This window comes from Ranitomeya variabilis, chromosome 2, assembly GCF_051348905.1.
Source record: "Ranitomeya variabilis isolate aRanVar5 chromosome 2, aRanVar5.hap1, whole genome shotgun sequence".
Taxonomy (NCBI): Eukaryota; Metazoa; Chordata; class Amphibia; order Anura; family Dendrobatidae; genus Ranitomeya; species Ranitomeya variabilis.
In genome coordinates this window covers 223,604,216-223,610,954 of record NC_135233.1, presented here as the reverse complement: position 1 = coordinate 223,610,954, position 6,739 = coordinate 223,604,216, and the positions used below count along the sequence as shown (strand labels likewise).

The 6,739-nt window shown below is 44.4% G+C and overlaps 1 protein-coding gene across 1 annotated transcript in view; it reads left to right on the top strand.

Moving 5' to 3' along the window:
- Positions 1 to 6,739, top strand: part of PFKFB1 (6-phosphofructo-2-kinase/fructose-2,6-biphosphatase 1) — a 724,603-nt gene that overhangs the window by 188,115 nt on the left and 529,749 nt on the right. The window lies entirely within an intron of this gene.

The following is a 6,739-nucleotide window of genomic DNA, read 5'->3' as shown; positions in this document are numbered from 1 at the left end:
GTTTTGCTTCTTTTCAACGAACTTTATTTAACAATGCAGATAATTCAAAATACAGTCATTTAATTTTATATATTACATTCTCTGTGATATGTTCTGTAACCCTAAAACAATGCACATTTGACTGGGGTTTTTTTGCATTTTATTTTTGGAGCTTAGCACAAGTTAGTGAAAGTGGGCACTATGGTGCAGTTGCCCCTAGCAACTCTTCTGGTAGGTAGCTGCTGTTGACTACTATGAACTTAAAGTTGGAACCTGATTGGTTGCCCTGGGCAACGGCCCCAATTTTCTTCTTATGCTAATGTTGATAAATCTCTCTAAGGGTATGTGTCCACGGTCAGTAGACGCTGCGTGTTTGACGCTGCAGCGTCAAACATGCAGCGTCCAGATGTTCCAGCATAGTGGAGGGGATTTTTTGAAATCCCGTGTCCACTATGCGTGGAAACCCGCACGCGGCGGCCCTGCGACTCCGGACATGCGGCGCGTCTTTTCAGATCGCAGCATGTCCGTGCTACCTGTGGCGACGCTGCGTCGCCGCAAGTAATATCACAGGACCCTATGGCGAGGGGTGCGATGATCCCGGATGTGTACAGTACACATCCGGCATCATCGCGTCCCAGAAAGGGTGCGGGGCTTAGCGCCGAGCGGCTTCGCCGCTCCGGCAATACCGCCGGCCATCCTGATCGTGGACACGCAGCCTTAGGGTATGTGTCCACATTCAGGATTGCATCAGGATTTGGTCAGGATTTTCCATGAGTATTTGTAAGCCAAAACCAGGAGTGGGTGATAAATGCAGAAGTGGTGCATATGTTTCTGTTATACTTTTCCTCTAAGGCCGGAGACACACTGGTGCGAGATACGGCCGAGTCTCGGTGGTTAAAAGCAAGCTGTGGCACCGGCACTCCGGAGCGGAGCGTGCGGCTCCATGTATTGCTATGCAGCTGCACGCTCCGCTCCGGAATGCCGGTGCCACAGCTTGCTTTTAACCAGCGAGACTCGGCCGTATCTCGCACCAGTGTGTCTCCGGCCTAATTGTTCCACTCCTGGTTTTGGCTTACAAATACTGATGAAAAATCCTGACCAAATCCTGATGCAATCCTGAACGTGGACACATACCCTTAGGCCATGTTCACACGGTCAGTATTTGGTCAGTATTTTAACTCAGTATTTGTAATACACACCAAAAAGGGATGCTAGACTGCACTAATAATATAATGTCAACTTTATTAAAGAACAGGTAAAACCGAATACATAAAAAATGAGACACCACAGAGAACAGACACAACTGGAAGGGATGGCTGGAAAATAAGTGGCTAACATAGAACAACTACCTCCCAATACGATATCAAAGCAGATAGTAATAGCACTCAACCAGTTCCAAAATATAACTACCGATATGGTGACTGAAAAAGTGCAACAGTGCAATCAATCAGACAATAAATTAATAAATATTCACAAATGTGAGGAAGTACCAAGTGGTATACTATATATTATATATTATAAGAAGTATGTAAAAAGCATCAGTCAGCATATCGGAAAGTATATCATACATCCATTAGTACATACCAGGAGGAACTTATTTACCTAATAGATGCCACCAGCCAGGGACCCGACCACACCCAACACGTGTTTCGCTAGGAAAGCTTCGTCCCTGGACGAAGCTTTCCTAGCGAAACGCGCGTTGGGTGTGGTCGGGTCCCTGGCTGGTGGCATCTATTAGGTAAATAAGTTCCTCCTGGTATGTACTAATGGATGTATGATATACTTTCCGATATGCTGACTGATGCTTTTTACATACTTCTTATAATATATAATATATAGTATACCACTTGGTACTTCCTCACATTTGTGAATATTTATTAATTTATTGTCTGATTGATTGCACTGTTGCACTTTTTCAGTCACCATATCGGTAGTTATATTTTGGAACTGGTTGAGTGCTATTACTATCTGCTTTGATATCGTATTGGGAGGTAGTTGTTCTATGTTAGCCACTTATTTTCCAGCCATCCCTTCCAGTTGTGTCTGTTCTCTGTGGTGTCTCATTTTTTATGTATTCGGTTTTACCTGTTCTTTAATAAAGTTGACATTATATTATTAGTGCAGTCTAGCATCCCTTTTTGGTGTGTATGATTAATATTGCTTAGACGTAATTAAATTCGCTATTTATAGGTGTTTACTCAGTATTTGTAAGCCAAATCCAGGAGAGGAACAATCAGAGGAAGAGTATAATAGAAACACGTCACCACTTCTGTATTTATCACCCACTCCTGGTTTTGGCTTACAAATATACTGAGGTAAAAAACTGAACAAATACTGAACGTGTGAACATGGCCTAAGAAAAAGAGTTGGTGCGAATCGATTCTCATCAACCTCCTACGTATGGCCATCCATTTTGCCTTTTTGATTAGCAAACCTGGCACAACGTCACGGTTGCGGCACAATGCACATGTAATGTTGCGCCAGGCTATTTAAAAGAAGCCGCAGTTGCCGGGTGGTAGGAGGTTGTTCTGAAGGCTCCAGTCCAGGGACACATTACTCACGTGGCCGATGCATGCACCAGGTAATGAAAAATTCTTCACACTAAGGCTGCCGTCACACTATTAGTATTTGGTCAGTATTTTACATCAGTATTTGTAAGCTAAAACCAGGAGTGGGTGATAAATGCAGAAGTGGTGCATATGCTTCTATTACACTTTTCCTCTAATTGTTCCTCACCTGGTTTTGGCTTACAAATACTGATGTAAAATACTGACCAAATACTAATAGTGTGACTGCAGCCTAAGGCTACTTTTACACTAGCGTCGTGCACTGCACGTCGCTATGCGTCGTTTTGCAGAAAAAACGCATCCTGCAAAAGTGCTTGCAGGATGCGTTTTTTCTCCATAGACTTGTATTAGCAACGGATCGCGACTGATTGCCACACGTCGCAACCGTCGTGCGACGGTTGCATCGTGTTGCGTCGCTCCGTCGCCACCAAAAAACATTACATGTAAGGTTTTTTGGTGCGTCGTTCCCGTCTTTTCCGACCGCGCATGCGCGGCCGGAACTCCGCCCCCGCCTCCCCGCACCTCACAATGGGGCAGCGGATGCGTTGAAAAACATCATCCGCTGCCCTCGTTGTGCGGCGCTTTCAACACTAGCATCGTTGTGTCGGCACGTCGCATTGCGACGTGCAGTGCACGACGCTAGTGTGAAAGTAGCCTAACGCTACAGTACCCAGTATGCAAAACACCATCTCTGGTGGCTTCTCTATAGAGCTGATGCCTCATGTAGTTATAACATCAATGCAAACTCTCCAAAATCATTCCAAAGCCTCATAGGAAAAGGGGATACATCCCAAAATCAGCAAAGAGCTGGTAAATCTCCTTCCTGCACATTAAAGCTTCCGGAAATCTCTCTGGAAGATGTGACTCCAGGAGATTTCTCAGGCAAAGAAGTGTTAATGAAGCCTGAAAAGGGAATGCAGGTAAGGGCTTGTTTCCACTTGCGAGAAATACTTCCGTGTCTCGCATGTGGAAACTAAGCTCTGGCGCCGGCACTCCAGAGCGGAGCGTGCGGCCGCATAGGAACACATGGAGCTGCACAGCTCCGCTCCAAAGTGCCGGCGCCACAGCTTGGTTTCCACATGCAAGACACGGACATGTTTCTCGCAAGTGGAAATGAGCCCTAAAGTACAAAAACTTTAAGCACTGCATTCAGGTGCACCCAGGGTGCTGAACATATGAAAAAGGTCAAAATAGGGTTTGTAATAAATAGCACAAGTGCAATAAAGATGAATAAATGAGGAGCAGACTGGTACCGAAGGAGAAGGGACCCTGCCCACAAGGGCTTACAATCTACAAGGGGAATCAGACAGTAGTGAAGGTAGAAGCTGCGCATATGGCAGTGTAAGGAGAGCTGGGTTATTGCGGGGTCTTAGCTTACTTACACTAGATGAGTTGTCAGGTTAATGAACATTTCAAAGGTGGGTGAGAATCTGACTGATGGGGGTCCTGGGTTCCTGAGTATGTGGAAGGCCTTTATGTGAGGAGCAGACAAGAAGTAGGGTGAAATGCGAGGACTCAAGATTATGCATTAGGCCAAATTAAGACGTCTGTAAAACAAGGTCCTTGCACAGACTGGCCAAGGGTCTCTTGACTTGATCTTGACTGCCTCATATAGGCCTATAAAGTTGTAAAATTCGAGTTAGGAGACCCGCGGCTAGTCCGTGCATTGCACTCCAAACTTAGATTGTGTTTTATGGATATGTGAATTTGACCTTAAGTAGTTGAAGATTCAGTCAGAGATGTATGGACGGAAAAGGTTCTGAATGGCCATGTATGTCATTGGGCACTGGTAACTAAAATATTGTTTGGCAGAGGAGAAAGGTAGATTAACTGGGCAGCAGAATTAAGGGTGCGTTGGAGAAGCTCAAAAGTGTTTAAGTGTTATTACAAAAAAAACGAAACAAAAAAACAACAAGTTATTCACTATCCAAAAGATAGGGGCTAACTTGTCAACCGATGGGGGTCTGATCTCTGGGAATCCTAGTGATCCCAAGAACAGGGCTCTGCAGACCAGTCCTGAATGGCGCAGAGGTGTGCATGCTTGACCTCCACTCAAATCATTGTCTAATGGACTGCTGGAGAAAGCAAAGTTCTGTACTTGTCCCATTGACAATGAAAGGAGCAAGAACAAATACATGTTCCTCCACTCCATTCAGGATGGGCCGCACTGTTCTGTTCTTGGAATTTCAGAACTCTGATCTCAGGATCACTGGGGGTCTCAGTGGTCAGACTTCCTGTGAACAGTAAGTTATCCCCTATCCTGAGAATAAGAATAGGAGAAAACTTTACATGAGAGGTGGAAGATGATGTGGGCAAATTCCTTAATGGATCAGGCACTGGCAGCCCTCCCATATACGAGTACGTCGGTAGTCTAGGCTCGCAAATCGGATTGTTCTGTAGACTTTTTCTACAGTGAGGAAAGACAGAAATGTCTGAAATGGGAATTCCCATCTGCTAGCCTTATCTGGTGGAGATAGCAGTGATAGCGTTCATCTTCTCTATAGTGATGAAAGGCAGAATTCTTTATTGACACCAAAACTCAACAAACAGAAATAACTTTTTTTTGTTGCATAAGGCCAGTTCACAAGGTAGTTACATGTTAACTTAGAGAATCCGGGCCTCATACTGTTCTTATTAAACTGAAATTTACAGACTGTTCCCACAATAAGGTGACATATTGAATACACAGTGCAGCCTAATGCTAGATATCCCAATCAGTCGCGTATCATAAGATTGTGGTGGAGGGGGGTCAAAAGGATAGTTGCCACAGCCCACTGGTGGACACCGACAGAAAAGTGGCCCCTGTGGAAGAAAGATATAGGGGCCTTTTGCAGCCCAAGAGGTCCTATAAATGCAAAATTGCACCTGCTTTGGAGGTAGAAATGGGTCTCCATGCAGCAGCACAGGTTGCACCAATGATATGTCCGCCCCTGCCTCAGCCGTAATATTCTATGGGTGCACACAATTTTGCCCTCCTCTCCCACTGTCAATTTAGACAAGACTTCAAAGTACCCATAAAGTAGCTAGTACCCAAGCAGTGACCATACAATGCCAACTGCAATCAGGTGCCACATATAAAGATTCAGCCATAGTGACCATACAATGCCAACTGCATTCAGGTGCCACATATATATTCAGCCATAGTGACCATACAATGCCAATTGAAATCAGGTGCCACATATATAGATTCAGCCATAGTGACCATACAATGCCAACTGCAATCAGGTGCCATATATATAGATTCAGCCATAGTGACCATACAATGCCAACTGCAATCAGGTGCCACATATATAGATTCAGCCATAGTGACCATACAATGCCAACTGCATTCAGGTGCCACATATATAGATTCAGCCATAGTGACCATACAATGCCAACTGCAATCAGGTGCCACATATATAGATTCAGCCATAGTGACCATACAATGCCAACTGCAATCAGGTGCCACATATAAAGATTCAGTCATAGTGACCATACAATGCCAACTGCATTCAGGTGCCACATATATATTCAGCCATAGTGACCATACAATGACAATTGAAATCAGGTGCCCCATATATAGATTCAGCCATAGTGACCATACAATGCCAACTGCAATCAGGTGCCACATATAGATTCAGCCATAGTGACCATACAATGCCAACTGCAATCAGGTGCCACATATAAAGATTCAGTCATAGTGACCATACAATGCCAACTGCATTCAGGTGCCACATATATATTCAGCCATAGTGACCATACAATGACAATTGAAATCAGGTGCCCCATATATAGATTAAGCCATAGTGACCATACAATGCCAACTGCATTCAGGTGCCACATATATAGATTCAGCCATAGTGACCATACAATGCCAACTGCATTCAGGTGCCACATATATATTCAGCCATAGTGACCATACAATGCCAACTGCAATCAGGTGCCACATATATAGATTCAGCCATAGTGACCATACAATGCCAACTGCATTCAGGTGCCACATATATATTCAGCCATAGTGACCATACAATGCCAACTGCAATCAGGTGCCACATATATAGATTCAGGCATAGTGACCATACAATGCCAACTGCATTCAGGTGCCACATATATATTCAGCCATAGTGACCATACAATGACAATTGAAATCAGGTGCCCCATTTGTAGATTAAGCCATAGTGACCATACAATGCCAACTGCATTCAGGTGCCACA